Raw genomic sequence first — 16,316 nt, 5'->3', positions numbered from 1 at the left:
ACTCCTGTTTCTTGCCCCTTGGCTCATTCTGACATAACCCAGAGGAGGGAATGGGCCTGGGAAGCTGAATTTGTGCTGGCCCAGTCTCAGTCCATAGCACAGGCTGGCTTCTTTTCTTTATGAACCTGTCCTCATTGCCTGTGGCTGCAGCTGCCACCTGTGTTATTTGGAGGACAATACACACACATACGCACACATACCTTTCTCTCTTGGGCACCTGTCCCCTTTCCACTATTGAAAGTGGTCATTAATCTCATGTTGAGACAGCCTGATTCATTAATGAAGCTTTAATGTTTAGATGATTGCAAGGCAACATCAGAATGGTTTGTAAGGTCCTTCTAATTTCAGAACATTTTCAAGCTTTCATTATTATTCACAAATTGCAACAAGCTGAAGTTTAGACTCTGTTGACTGAGATAGACAGGAAGGAGGGCAGGCTTTAGAAATGGGTATCTGGGATAGGGCAGATTCATATTTTTAGTAGAGGGCAGTGTTTTATAGACACTTAGATGGCATCTAATGGTAAGTACTATGAGATGAAACTGGAGGAGGTGCCTGAGACCCAGCCCTTTTCCCCATGCTTCCCAGCTGCAGCCACAGCAACTCCGCCATGTTTCTCAAAGGACAGGCTTTTGCCTGTCTCCTCCTGGAGCAGCCCCTCCAGTTACAGGCATAGCTCATTTCATTGCACTTTGCCTTATTGCACTTCACACATACTACATTTTTTAGAAATGGGAGTTTTGTGGTAGCCCTGCACTGAGCAGGTCTATCAGCAGTTGCTCACTTTGTCTCTCTGCCACATTTTGGTAATTCTCAAAATTTTTCAAACATTTTCATTATTATTATATTTGATCTGGTGATCAGTGATCTTTGATGTTACTGTTGTAATTGGTTTGGGTGCTGTGAACTGTACCCATATAAGACAGTGAACTTACTAAATGTTGTGTGTGTTCTGACTGTTCCACCAATTAGCCATTTCCCCATCTCTCTCCCTCTCCTCGGGCCTCCTTATTCCCTGAAACACAACAATATTGAAATTAGGTCAGTTAATTACCCTACAATGGCCTGTAAGTGTTCAAGTGAAAGGAAGGGTCACACATCTCTCATTTTATATCAAAAGCTAGAAATGATTAAGCTTAGTGAGGAGGGCATGTCCAAAGGCTGAAAGCTAGGCCTCTTGCACCAAACAATTGGTCAGGTTGTGAATTTAAAGGAAAGTTCTTGAAGGAAATTAAAAGTGCTACTCCAGTGAACACACAAATGATAAAAAAAATTTTTAAAAAGTAAAACAGCCTTATTGCATGGAGAAATTTTTAGTGGTCTGGATAGAAAATCGAACCAGGCACAACATTCCCGTAAGCTAAAACTTATTCCAGGCAAGGCCCTAACTCACTTCAGTTCTACAAGGCTGAGAGAGGTGAGGAAACTGCAGAGGAAAAGTTTGAAGCTAGCAGTGGTTGGTTTAAGAGGTTTAAGGAAAGAAACCATCTCCACAACAGAACAGTGTAAGGTGAAACAGCAAATGATAATGTTGAAGCTGAAGCCAATTATCCAGAATATGAAAGCTAAGATAATGAATGAAGATGGCTATATCAAACAACAGATGTAAAATGTAAATAAAAGAGCTTTCTTTGGGAAGAAGATACATGTAGGACTTTCATAGCTATGCAGTAGAAGTCAATGTCTGGCTTCAGAGCCTCAAAAGACAAGCTGACTCTTGTGTTAGGGGCTAATGCAGCTGGTGGCTTTAAGTTGAAGCCAGTGTTCATTTACCATTCCAGAAATCATAGGGCATTTATGTGCTAAATCTATTCTGCCTTTGCTCTATAAATGGAACAACAAAGCCTGGATGACAGCATATTTGTTTACCACATCGTTTACTGAATATTTTAAGCCCACTGTTGAGACCTGTTCAGGAAAAAGAAATTCCTTTAAGACATATTACATTACTATAATGCACCCATTCACCGAAGAGCTCTGACAATGAGATTCGTGTTGTTTTCATGCCTGCTAACACCCTATCCAGTCTGTAGCCCATGGATTAAGGGGTCATTTAAACTTTTAAGTCTTATTATTATGAAATGCATTTCATAAAGCCATAGCAGCCATAGAAAGTGAGTCCTCAGATGGATCTGGTCAAAGTCAATTGAAAACCTTCTGGAAAGGATTCACCATTCTCAATGCCACTAAGAACATCGTGATTCGTGAGAAGAGGTCAAAATATCAGCATTAACAAGAGTTTAGAAGAAATTGATTCCAACCTTCATGGCTGACTTTAAGGAGTTCATGGCTTTAGTGGAGGAAGGAACTGAAAGTGTGGCAGAGATAGCAGGAGAGCTGGAATTAGTAGAGCCTGAAGATATGACTGGATCGCTGCAATTTCATGATCAAATTTGAATGGATGAGGAGTTGCTTCTTATGGATGAGCAAAGAAAGTGGTTTCTTGGGATGGAATCTACTCCTGGTGAAGATGCTGTGAAGATTGTTGAAACGGCAACAAAGGATTTAGAGTATGACATAAACTTGGTTGATAAAGCAGAAGATTGACTCCAATTTTGAAAGTTCTACTGTGGGTAAAATGCCATCAAACAGCATTGTACTCTGCAGAGAAATCATTTGTCAAAGGAAGTCAGTTGATGGAGCACACTTCATTGTTACTTATTTTAAGAAATTGCCACAGCTTCCCCAACCTTTAGCAACCATCACCCTGGTCAGTCAGCAGTCATCATTATCAAGTCAGGACCCACTACCAGCAAAAAGATTATGGCTTTCTGAAAGTTCATGTGATGGTCAGCATTTTTTAGCGACAAAGTATGTACTTTTTTTAGACATAATGTTACTGAACACTTAATTATATAATGTAAACATAACTCTTATATGCTACTAGGAAACCAAAAAATTCATTTGACTCCCTTTATTGAGATATTCACTTTATCATGGTGGACCAAATCTGTAATATCTCTGAAGGATGCCTATTCTTGTTACTGGAGTATTTCATAGCCCTTAAGACAGTCTGTATTGTCTTGTTTTTGTCTTTACGTGAGAGCTTCATGTCCACATCTAGAAGAATACTGGCACACAGTCAAGACTCAGTGAAAATTTGCTGAATGAATCAAAAACAAATAAACAAACATATTCAGTGTCCAGAGGAACAATATATTTTGTAATCATGCTTTAAGATGAAGTTTCCTAACACAGAAATGAAATACATTTTTTTGTCTTTCCAAATCAAAATGTACCTTGTAACATGCCAGCATACAAGGCCAATTAGCTGAAGTGGAATAGACAGTTGTATCAGTTGGATCTGCACACTGATAGGAGCTTTTTTAAAAAAAGTTATTGATGTATCAATAGCCTTAAAATATTATTTTAACTTTATGAATGAATCATTAATATATAAATGGAGAAAAGCTCATAGGTAGTCCATAGGAAGAGAGAGAAAGTTTTATTTTAGCATTACATCAAAATTATAAAACAGCCCAAGATTCTACAATAAGAGAATGCTTATGTAAAACAGAATCATACCACGATCATTAGAAGTCATGTCTGTTTACTTCTGTGGGCCAGAAGTGCATGACCTGAGTCTGATCAGGGAGAAACAGCTGACAAGCCCAAACTGAGGGGCATTCCACAAGTAACTGTCCTTTACTCTTAAAAAAAATCAGTATCATGAAATACAAAAAAAGTCTCAGGAACCATCCCAGGTTAAAGGAAACTAAAGAGATACAACAATTAAACACAGTGTAGAATTTTGGATTTCTTTTGCTGAGAAGGACATTATTGGGACAATTGTGAAAATCTGAATATGGCTGTAGGTTAGATCACAGTAATATATCAATGTTAGTTTTCTGATTTGAGTGATTGTAGTGTCTTACATAAGAGAAGTTCTTACTTGTAGGAAATGCACATTGAAGTATTTAGGGGAAAACATCACATCTGTCTCCCTCCTTTCCTCCTCCCTCTGTCTGTCTGTCTCAGTATCTTTCTCACTCTCTGCTGGGGGGAGTGAAGGGATTAACTAAATACAGTAAAACGTTGCTATTTGAGGACTCCAAATCCAGGTGAAGGATATCAGAATTCTTTGTACGATACCTGTAACTTTTCTCTACGTCTGAAGTGATATCAAGTAAAAGTTTTAAAGCATGATACTTATTGAAGAGTTTGTAATCACAAGGGACATGCCTTTGCTGAAAAAGAGCAAAATAAAAAATGGATAAGAGTGTATTTTCAGCTATTTGAAAAACTCAAGGGGAAAATATTAGAAGGAAATATAGCAATGTGTTAACTTTTGTTTTCTATTATCCATGTTAGTATATCTTACACATTTTTCTCTAACTTGAAAAATTAGGAGGAAAAAAATTTTTAGAAAGATGATGGCTAGTTCTCAAAGAAAGAAGGTTTAAGTGAATCCTGCTCTTTGTGTCTTTACCTCCCGTTCTCGTAGAAGTATGCCTCATAAGTATGTAGACATACATATACATCCTTTTTTAAACTTTTGTTTTTCTTTAATGATATTTTTAGAGAAATGCTATAGTGTGCAAGAGTGTAAATGAGTTGAGCTCTTAAGCCTCTTCCATCCTTGAATTCCTTGATTTACTTTCCACTAAAGAAGTGGAAGTCTGCACCTTTGCAATACATACATGGTGTTTGGAACTGAGTACAGAGGACAGATGAGCCATTCAGTCCATCTTCTAAAGATGTTCACAATCCACAGGTAAACAAATGCATTATTATGAACCTGTAGTAGGTACCATGGGAGTATAGCAGCTCCTATGAGGGACAGATATGTCTCGGGGCAGGGTTGGTGGTCAGGTAGGCAGGCATTGACCTCTAGACCTAGAAAATAAGATCTTGCCATTCAGAAAAGGGTAGCAGAGCATTCTGGTTGAATACATTCTAGTATATCTAGCATATACTCTCACTGTAGCCCCCTGGATTATATCATTCTGGAGACTCTTCTGGGAAGAGGAAAGTCTTTTCTTTTCCTATTGAAGTATAGCTGAAAGTATATTAGTGTCAGATTTATAACAGTGATTTGACATTATAAAATGTTCATCATGATAAGTATACCATACCAAGATCTTACAATGCTATTGACTGTATTCCTTATGCTGTACTTTCATCCCCGTGACTTAACTTATTTTAGAACTGGAAGTTTGTACCTCTTGATCCCCCTCACCTATTTCACCTATTCCTCCACCTCCTTTCCCGTCGGGCAACCACCAGTTGGTTCTCTGTATTTATGTGTCTGTGTCTGGAAGTGGTAGTCTTTATAAGACTTGGGGAGCTCCAGGGTCTGCAGGGTCTGCTTCCCAGGTATCAGAGGAAGGCAGGAGGCATTTTCATGTGGCTCTGGAGGAAAGCTCCCATGAACTTGTGGCTTCCATTTGCAGAATCACTGTGCAAGTTGGCCTGATTGGCCCCACCATGGAAAGTAGATGCTACTTAGATACCCCCAGGGAGGACAGAATTAAGGGTGATGGCAATACTATGTTGGAGAGTTTGCTAATCTCTGATGTGTTCAGTGCTGGAGCATGCTATATTCATCTGTAATCATAAATAAGACCAAGGGGTCAGCTCTGCTTGGCACTTGGCCTTGCAGCACTCTGTCACTGTTTCTGGAATCCCAGGGTTATCCCAAAGCTACATTGCAGTTGAGAAATGTATTTCCACTTTCCCTGGACAGTAACTCATCTTGCAGCCCTGGCATCATTTTCCATTCCAGTCATGGGAGCCTGAGGACACCAATGCGTAAGTATTTTTAATCTAGTTATGACCCCACATAACTAGATCAAATAGAGACAAGGCAGTAGCTAAGAATCCTACAACTGGGGGAAGTTGGAAGCTTTTCCATTTATCTTGGGACTTTTTTGTTTAACCATTTTAGAGCATGATTCTTTACTCAGCTGTTATTTCCATTTTAAAGATAAAGGTTGTTAGGATTCCATGAGCATATAACCTCAGGACATAGAGTAAGCATTTAATAACTACCAGTTATTATTAATAAACATTGACTGGCAAAATGCAAGAAGAGAGAGCACTAGATTCTTGGTCAGGAGACCTGGTTTCTATTTCAAGCTATACCCCCAAAATCCTAGAAGTAAGGAAAAAGCTGAAAAGAGGCCTTAGAAATCTTCTAGTATCTAGTCCAACAACTTTGTCTTCAGAAATTTAGAAAAGTAAGAGCCCTAAATTTATTACTGAGATTTAAATGTTCTCCCACTCATTATTCAGCAAGAGGAATAATCGCACCCCCACCATATAATTGTTGGAAGGGCTACATGAGTAGCGCCCTCAAACTCCTGGCACGGTATCTGGCAACGGAGAAGTCCTTACAGTCCCCTTTATTGTTGGTGTAGTTTTCCGCACCTTCAGTTACCTGCAGTCAACTGCCATCTGGAGGTAGATGATGCTCCTTCTGACCTGTCATCAGAAGGTCAGGAGCAGTCTGACCCCACAGGGCCCAAGTCACACTTCGTCTTAACATATAGGCATTTTGTCATCTCACATCACCACAGAAAGAGGGGAGAGAGTACAGCACAGTGAGATATTTTCAGAGAGAGATACCACATTCACATAACTTTTATTACCATCTATTCTTATAATTGTTCCCTTTTATTGTTAGTGTTGCCAATCTCTTATTGTGTCTAATTTATAAAGTAAACTTGATCATAGGTATGTATGATAGGAAAAACATATACATAGGGTTTGGTACTATCCATGGTTTCGGGCATCTACTGGAGGTCTTGGAACATGTCCCGTCTGGATGAGGGGGTAACTGAGGTAATTCATATTAGCTGGTGGTGTTATTGTCGATTGCCTGTTTAATTGTTTTTCTCTCCTGTTTGACTTTGAAGGTAGAGACTTGTCCTTCTTGGTTATCATCATGTTCCCACCATCTGGGGACACATAGTAGGTGCACAGTCAATGTTTTCCCGATGGATTGAAGGAAGGATCTTGTTAAAGGTAGAATTTTAGACAAAGTCTGGATCTGAACCCATGTCCTAACTGTAAAGTCCAGGTTTGGCACACTGGCCCACATTGGCTTCCTTCTCTCTTTAAGGTTAGACAACTTGCTTCATTTCTTTAGGCCTCAGTCTCCTCACTTTGGATATGATTTGTTGGGTCTCTCCTGTCCTGAGCACTATGTATGTGACCCACCCTTTTTGAGGAGACCCATGTTTGTGCCTGACTGGCCACAAGGTGTCGTAGTTGACCGAATATAGGAGAAAGAAAAACAAAAAGCATTGAACTGGTTGCCTTACCAAGAGTGATCTTGTAATTGGAAACTAGGCGCCCTTGGATGAGTTTGGGGAGGGAGGCAGTTGTTCTAGCATTTGTGTGCATGGACTTCGGAGCCACCTATGGGTTATAGCCCACAGCTTTGCTCACACCAGCCTGGAACTTCCCAGGGCCCTTGTGTCAGTGATGTCATGCATATAACATGCTTAGCATTTGGCCGGGATGGAGGAACAGCTCTAGCAGGTTAGCAGTTATGAGAAATACTCCTGGTATTTGATACCATAAACTGGTGCTTTTCTGTTCCCTGCCAAGCAGACAGGCTTCAAAGCCCCTGCGCCTTGCTCCCTGCTTTTCAAAGCCAGAATTTTAAATAGTCCCATAAACAGCAAATGATGGCATATCAGTATCAGGTTAAAGGGAAGCCTAGAATATTTGGAGGGATATTGGAACTCCTGGGAGAGTCACTGTGGGGCTTAATCAGCACAAAGCAGAGTGTTTTGTACATACATAGCAGGCTCTCAGGGTAGGGTGGAAGTGGGGGGCAACAGGGGTGGTGTCACAGAATGCACCTTGCTGAAACTGTCCAGAGACAGAATTCCTTTGTTGTGTGGACCATCATTCAAATCTTGGTGTCTTGCTTTGTAAATAATTTAGGGAAAATCTTCTAGGAATAACAAGGACAAGCATTTATTACACACTTACTATGTGTAAGTTATTATGCTAAACACCATACATGCATCATTCTAATTAGTCCTCACCACAGCCCTATGAGGTAGGTTTGCATATTATACCCATTTAATAGATAAGGAAATTTTGGCACAAAAATTGTAGTAATAATAGCCAACAAATACTGCATACTTACTGAAAGTCAGGCAGTATTCTACAACCTTTAAGTATCCTCCTTGCAATAACCCTGTAAGGTACGTACTATTACTACCACCATTTCACAGATGAGGAAACCAGGGCCCAGAGAGGTTTATGTAGCTTTGTTGAGGTCACACAGGGAGCTAGTAGAAGAGTCAGAACACAAACCCTAGCCCACCTGATTCCAAAGTTTTGTTTTGTTTCTTACCACTGTGCTCTACTGCCTCCCACAGCCCTTTGTGTGTGTGCAGTAGGTACTTGATAAGTGTTTATTGAGTCGAATAGTTCTCAGACTATAATTAGCACAAGGATGATTCTAAGAAAGAACTCACAGGTCTTCATACGCCTACTCAATACCACACCTCCACCGGCCTTCATAAGTATTATGGGATACAGATACCATTCCACTTGTTGGATTCTGCTCCTAACTTTTTGTTGGGAAAGAGACATCCTTCCACTGGAAGTCAGGAAAAGGCTGTCATTGTGGCAGATGTTTTTAGAAAACACTTCCACAGGGAGCATCACAGCCCATTTTGTTTGCTTCCCTTTTTCTGGCAGACAGCTCCTGGGATGTTCGTTCTGGTATAGTGGTGTCTGGCCATGCCTCTTCAGCCTCTGAAAGCTGAGGCCAGGGGGGCTGCCGGCGTGCCCGCCCTCGGAACTGCAGCATCAGTGTATGCTCCTGTATGCAGAGGGCACCCAGCAAGCCTGGGCAGGCACGCTCCCCAGTCCTACTACAAGGCTGATGCCAGGGCACATGAAGAGCAGAGGGGACCTGCCTCCCCAGTTAGTGAGCTGGCTGCTGCTACCAGGAAGTATATCTGTCATCACAGTGCCCATGAGGTCTGAGGAAGGAGAACAGGACCCAGGCCGTGTTACGCATTCCCCAGGTATAAGTCAGCACCAGGGTTTGGTTGCTTATTTTTTTGTGTCGCTGCAACTAGAAACCCAAATGCAGTTAGACTCAAACCCTCCTCCTCAGACAGATGATGTCAAGCACTGAGACTTGCTTTTGTAACCCTCCATCCTGTTTTTTCTCTTCAAGTGAGCTGAGCCATCTCGAGTCTTCCTCAGAACTTCTCTCTGTGAGCTAGAGGCCCAGGGTTCATCCCTCTCAAGGAAGGCAGTGTTTTGCCTTCTGAATATTTCTCCCTCTAAGTATTTTTCCCACTGTGACCAAAGTATGCCTTTTAGAGGGAGAGGGGGAGTCTGGGGCTGTTGGAGAGGGAGGTGTAATCAATAGAGCAAGGCTGAGGCTCCGAGCACCATTGCCCCTTCGGCTCTACGACTTGTCACCTGCCGTGCTCTCCTCCCCAGGGGGATGCAGTTGAAAGGGGGTTGGCGTTTGCTTGGTCCTTAGCAAAGCTAGTGGACACTTGAGAGACAGGAGGGAGTGTAAGTGATAAACCAAAGGAGATTCTGGGCTTTTGTGGCTGCCTGTGTTTCTCCCATCCTACCTGTTGTATCATAATGGCACACTAAGGAAAGGCACGCCACAGTGTGGAGGGGGCGGCCAGCAGCCCTGGGCTCTGACAGCCAGGCCCCACCCAGCCGTCGGGGACTGAGGCACACCCAAACCTCAGCCAGGGCCACCGAGGGAGAAGCCCTGGTTCAGAGAATCGTGAACTTCAAAATGCAGATTACCCCTGCCATCAGATCAAGGACGTTACTTTACCATCCCCTGGCCCCAAAAAGTTGGAAATTCAAAGTTGGTGTTGATTTTAAGAGATTTTGAGGTCCAGACTCTTCGTGGAGCTTGTGAAAAAACTCAGAATCGAGAGGTTTGAGCTGGGTCGGGTCCCAGAGGAATCAGTGGCAGTGTTGGGACCAGAACTGCACCTGTGCTCACATTAACTATGGAATAAGGTGAACAAGGAAGCAGGACCTCATCTCACACAGGTGTGCACATGCACATGCGGACACACACACCCCAGGTGAACAGACTACTCTGCTTGTCATACAGTATCAGATTTTTATGTTTCATTCTAACAAGTTGTTTTACAGCCAAGTAGAAAGTGTTAAGCACTGAGCTGTACCATGTTGCCTCCAGTGCAAACCTACTCCCCACCCTGAACCCAGAAGGTGGGAGGCTGGTGTCCAGAGGTATCACCCTTTGGGCAACAGGCATAGCACCGTAAGCTCTTTGAGATCTACAGCCAACAGCTTTGTCATCAGCCTGTTTCTGGCCTGCGAAGCCCCTGTTGTTCCACAGTTGAGTTACTGCAGCAGCCTCCCAGCTGGTATCCCTAACTCCAGCCTTGTCTCTCCCACCTCATAATGCAACCAGAGTGGGTTTTTATAAACTGCAAGCCTACCCATGCTATTCCTTTATCCTTCTTTCTTTGTCCCCCTCTGAATAACTAATCTGTCCTCTGGATTCAGGTGCCACATAGATGTTCCTCTGGGAGGTCTTCCTGACTCATCAGGCGTGGCCTTGACTGCATATTGCACCCTCTCCCTTACCTCTTACAACATTTGCCACACTGTTTTGAAGTGCCTGTCCCCCACTGTACCTCCCTAGATGTTAAGCTCCTTGAGAACAATGAGTCTGTCTTACCTGCTGTGGTCCCATGCCTGGCACAAAGCAGATGGGCATTCAGTGCACATTCACCAGGCACCTCTGCAGCTCAGACATCAGTTTTCGCCTCAGTCTATAGTGCCAAGCTCTGCATGTTCTTCTTTTAAAGCCTTAGAGTCCTGATGACATCAAGGCTCTCATGTAAACAAACATAAGTTTACCAGTAATGAGTCCGGGGACCAGGATATATTTAGCACAGTTTGTTGACAATGACTGTTCATCATTATGACCCTAGGACACTGTAAAGTTCCTACGTGCCCTTGAGTCATCAGAGGTCAATTAAATTGTTCACTCAGTGAACATTTTGTGTATCAACTTTGCACAAACCTTGTGCTCAGTACTAGGAGGTGGATAAGGATGGGTAAGATAGGTTTTGCCTCCTAGAGTTGACCATAAGGCTTTTATATTTTGCTCATGTTTCTTCCTTTGTCGAACATTTAAAAAGCACAAAAACAAACAAATGACAGTCAGCCTCTAAGGAAGGCCGGACCCACCTTCAGGGTAGTGGATCTTGCAGGATGGGGCCAGAAGACAGTGTTGGCTTTTTACTCAGTACTTCATCCTGCCTTTGGGGACACAAGGGCACATCAAATGCAGACTCTGCCTCAGAAAGCCCATAACCTAACAGAAGAAACAAGATTTATACCTAAGTACCTCTGAGACAAAATAGAAAGTAAAAAAAAAAAAAAAATTTCCTAGGAAGATGTATCTATTTGAACTAACAAATATCAGCAAACCCAACTCAAAATGGCCTAAACCAAAAGGGGATTATTCTCTCACCTGAGAAGTTCAGATGGAGACCGTCCCCAGTTAACCAGTGTAGCAGTTCATCAGTACCAAGTTTGTTCCATCTGTCACGTCATCATCAGAGCATCAGCTAGCTCTCCTCATAGGTGCAGAACAGGCAACCCACCTTCTCTTATCAATGCCAAGGATGCAGAACTGCTCCCTCTGCATCTCTCTATAACAATGAAGAGAACTTTTGAAATCCCCCTGCACACTTCTCCTCCTGTTTCATTGACCAGAACCAGGACACGTTCCTAATGAATGGGATGGGGTTGTTTTTGTGGCCTAGACCATTCCAGATCTACCCTTGTCACACGAGGCAAGAGAACACTTGTTCTCAGCAGAAAGGAAGGGGGATATGGCTAATGAGTAGCAGCTTAAAGTGCCTGGTGTAGAGGGAATCATAAAAAATCTCACACAGATCAGGCGGGCCCTCGGAGAGCTGGCTTCTAATGGGGAGGGCCTACAAGCTGCTCATTGTTCTAATGAAGAAACAGGTACTATGGCAGCATGTCAGGAAGGCTTCCTAGAGGAGGTGACATCTGAGGTGTAGATGAAGCCTGAAAAGGAGAGACACAATCAGAGTTTTCTTTCAGAAAGAATGCTCCAGCTGTGAAAAATGGATTGGCGGGGTTCTGATGGAAGGTTGAGCGGCTAGGAAGCTGTCACTGTGTTGCATTAATCCAGTGGGGAGCTGCTCCTCATCCTGACAGGGTGTTGGCCGTGGGGATAAAAATACTCTAATTTGAGAAATATTGCAGAGCTAGAGTGAGCAGGACTAGGAGAAGAACAGCGGAGGTGCGGAGAGAGGAGGGGGAGTCCAGTGTGACTCCAGGGTGTCTGACTGGGGCAGCTGCCAGAGGATGGTGATGCCTCTCACTGAGCTGGAGCCCGCAGCAGTAGGTGGAGGTTTGCGGTGGGGATGGGAATGCTGAGTGCCTGTATGACTGGAGGGAGGCGTGGGAGGCGGGCGGGTCAGAAACAAACTGGAGTAAGCACGCAGGGCCTGGGGGCTAGGCTGGGAGGTTACACTTGAACCTCCTACGAATTTGCACAGAGAGGTGGTGAGGAGACATGGAGACAAGGAAATGCTATGGGCAACATTAGAAAGGTCACACCTCTGTGGGCACAGGCAGGGGACAGCAGCTTCTCGTACGTGGCGGTGAAATGGGCTTTGGGCAGTCGAGAGGTGGGGAGCATGAGACCACCGACGAGGGTGTGAACATGCTAGAGTGACAGCACCAGCCAGGTAGGGGCAGCCTCACAAAAAGGAGAAGTGATAGCCTGCTATTAGCTTGGCAGAGGCTTACATAGACGGTCACACTCAGTTCGTACCACCTGTCCCTGGGGGGCATTCGCCCATTAACAAGGACAGGAACAACCACAGAATGCAAGTCCCCAAGGGACTTCTGGCACTTCTAGAGACAGAACTCTTCTCCCGACTTCCCCAGTGCTCTTTTTACTGCAGATCCCTTCAAAGAAGCTTTATTCACCACTGCCCAAACAGTGGGCTAAGTGCTAGGATTCTAGAACTTAAGAGAACAAGCCCAGTGCAGCAGGCAGAAAAGAGGACAAAAAAAAGCAAAAAGCAATGGGGTACAAAGGCAGAACACAGCTGTGAGTGAGCCTGGCACTTTCTCCACTCAGAGGAGGTGGGGGCCCAGAGCACCCTTGCGCCCCCTACTGGGGGCTGCCCTGGGCCCAGGCTCAGAGCTGGCTTGCCTGACCAGCACACATTGCTTTGCAATGTAAGTGACCTCGATGGTAGCTGGGGTTGTGGATCATCTCTTTGTTGTAGAACATGAATTAGAGCTCTGAGAGTATTTGAAAACAAGTTTTAAGAAAAATTCTTTCAACATATTTACTGAACACACACTTGGTACTCTGCTGTGTTCCAGGTGCTGGGCATCCAAAGGTAAACCGGAGGTCTTGCCTGCACAGAGTTCAACAGGGAAGACAGGTGCCTGAATTTGCCATTGTAGTACAATGAATTCAGTGTAATGGTGGCACTGTAGGAGGCCAAAGGGAGGTCACTAATTCAGCTTGGGAGTCACCAGGGCAAGTTGCTAGGAGCTGCAGTACAGATCAGATTCAAGCTACTCTTCCCTGCTTTGGGATTTTTGTAGGCACACAGAGACATGAGTTGGCACTTAACATCTAACAACATCTGGCACACAGTAAATATACATGCAGTAGATAACATCTAATATTATTTGTAATTAGATTAGTAAAGGGATTCGCTGAGAATGGAATGTTGCTAAAATAATGATATTTAGTCAACTGTCCGTTGCATAGATGCATAAAGCTAAGAAATTGAAGTAAATGAAACCAACCAGAACAGGACTAGCTAATTGTTTTGCACATACATGCCACCCACAGTTGACTGGAGCCAGGTGTTGAGAAGCACTAATTAACTCATATCTGGGTCCAGCAAGAAAGAGCACTGTGATCCATTAGTGATGTCTGCCGTGGGTACAGAGCAGCACGTATGCCACACAGCTGCCATCCTTAAATTAGAATAATCAAATTTCTGGGATCTGACTACATCACACCTATTAACCCCACCCCTGCTCACTTGGCATTTTGCAGAGACAAACAACAATGCTCTGTTTGTAAGTGAAGTTTTTCAAAGCAAACAGACATTCAAAGTTGTCTGTCAGAATCTGGGTACCTCAGCCAAGTCTTCTGTACTTGCTACTGGACTAAGTGCTAGGATTAGAGTTGGAAGCAGAGCAACATCCTGAAACACCAAGGAAAGATGAATATAGGTAATTAATTGCTATGTCAATTAAATTATATCTCTCCCAGTGATGGGAAAGTCGAGGACCATGTGTTAGATTTTCTGTAAGAGCTAATGTAAGGAAGGAGCTGCCACCTAGAATATCCAGTTGTTTGGAGTTTCCCATTAAAGGGTCAGCCCAGTCAACCAGGAATGAGCCACACCGAGTTACCACCCGGAGCAGTGGGGTGGAGCAGAGACCGCAGTTTCTTGTGTCCTGGTAATAACTCCTACTGAAAGACAGATGTGGTACCAATGCCCTGGTACTTGGTCACCCTTCACAGTCATTAACCTGATGTCTCTTGTGCTGTGTTAAATGCTTATTAGGTTTAGACGGGCAGCCATGAACTCCAAAAGATGGGGAAAGGCACATTGAGGACCTGAGTTTAGCCTGTTAGGTTTGGGAAAGCTTCCTGTTTGCTCGTCCTCTTGGTTTGGTATTTCTAGAATGTCCCCAGGATGACCCTTCCTACCAGGCTTAGAGATACAGGAGACTTCTTGCTTTTTATGCTAGAAAGTCATTTAGATTTATCTTTTCAGGATGCTGTTGAATGGGAACAAGAGCCAAGTTATGGCATTTTAGCTTACCCAATTCTCCGGGGAGCTATTAGAGGAAGCAGTACATCAGCAGGCATTTGGGGTATATGTACTTTTGTACTCATGGTTCCAAACGCAGCAACCTCCACCTGCTGGAAGGCCCTGCCCTGGGCAGTGCTCCCCTGGACGTGTCACACTGCGGGCTCTGAAGGAGGTTAGGCACCAAAGCCCCACACATCCTCACCATGGGCTGGGCAGCTGATGGTGTTTGTGCTTCTCTCTGAGCCACGGAAAGCTTTTTGCTACAGATAGTGTTATTCCTAGAGGCAGACCATTAAACATTCTCCCTATATCCCAGCGAAAAAGTGTCTTAAAGACTCTGCCTTACTTTTGAACAACTATAGCTTTTACTTAAAAGGCATAATGTCATTCATTTATTTAGTGGCTAATATATACATATTTATGTCTGGCAAAAACATAAATGGCCAGGCTAGCCCTGGAGGCTGTGATTTTTTAGTACAAATCTTTTTTGGAACTAGATAGCATATCAATGGATATATGGAGGGGAGGGCAGAGGGCGGTGTATGTATGTGTGTGTAAATGGCTGGTGTGTAAACGGTCCTGGGTGACCCAAATAGGATTGGAATAAATCTGTTAAAAACTGTTGGAATAACATTTAATGCAAAAGGAAAACAAAACTATGTGTGTCTTTTTTTAATGGTGAGCAAAAACTAATTCCTTATTTTTTAAAATATTTAATGTGTAGATAATTTCCTACATAAAACATCATAAGATATGACAATATATCCAATAAGGGCAGTGGGGTTGGGAAAGTCACTGATGCTGTAAAATGAATTGTTAAAGTAAACTGAAAGAAGTAAAGTTTATCCCGTCCATGTAGTGCCAGTCTAAAGTGAATCTAACTCAATAAGAGAGCATATAAACATGGATAGGATATTGTGAGAAATGAGTGGGCCTGAACCTAAGCCCCAGTTACAGCACTCCTTCTGTGGGAAAATAGGCTCCCTAAGTACCTTCTTTGAAACTAACTTTTGAAACCCTGCTGCTCTTTAAGTTGGGAGTCAGTGAGATAAAGTGATCACCTGCTGATCTGTAAAGTTCTCAGCACTAGTCCATCATCCAGCATTTACTGAGTAATTGCTGGGTGGGCTACGCCAGTGATAAGCATAGCAGGGTGAAACAAAAGAAATACTGGCTCCAGAAGCTTATGCCTAGTTGGAGAGAGAAGGTGTGCGTGCAAAGCAAGCTGAGAGCTTCCACAGAGCCTGAGCCTGCGGAGCAGGAGTCCTGCAGGCAGCAGCCTGGAGGAGGGACGTGAGGCCAGTGTGGTTAATCAGGAAAATGTGGAGTTGCACCAGCAGAGCATGTTCCCTATTCATTTGTAATCCCCAGAGGCACACCAAAGCCTCGTTCTCATTCTTTCTGGAGAGGCTTGCACAAGCACGGAGCGAAGGCTGCCGTGAGTGTCACAGGATCCTGGAGTGCTGAGCAGTTGGAAACCACAGACTG

At 43.6% G+C, this 16,316-nt stretch overlaps 1 protein-coding gene and 1 long non-coding RNA gene across 3 annotated transcripts in view; one reads left to right on the top strand and one right to left on the bottom strand.

Moving 5' to 3' along the window:
• The window catches only part of GNG12 (G protein subunit gamma 12), a 123,647-nt gene that overhangs the window by 66,249 nt on the left and 41,082 nt on the right, over nt 1–16,316 (top strand). The gene's annotated exons all lie outside the window — the stretch shown is intronic.
• LOC140848911 (uncharacterized) lies at nt 1,861–15,613 on the bottom strand. Its single transcript, XR_012130203.1, has 2 exons — nt 10,664–15,613; nt 1,861–2,601 (listed from the first exon to the last, which is right to left on the bottom strand). It is a non-coding gene; the product is annotated as an uncharacterized lncRNA (long non-coding RNA).

Source organism: Manis javanica, chromosome 4 (assembly GCF_040802235.1).
Source record: "Manis javanica isolate MJ-LG chromosome 4, MJ_LKY, whole genome shotgun sequence".
Classification (NCBI taxonomy): domain Eukaryota; kingdom Metazoa; phylum Chordata; class Mammalia; order Pholidota; family Manidae; genus Manis; species Manis javanica.
This window is presented reverse-complemented; position numbering and strand designations above follow the sequence as displayed.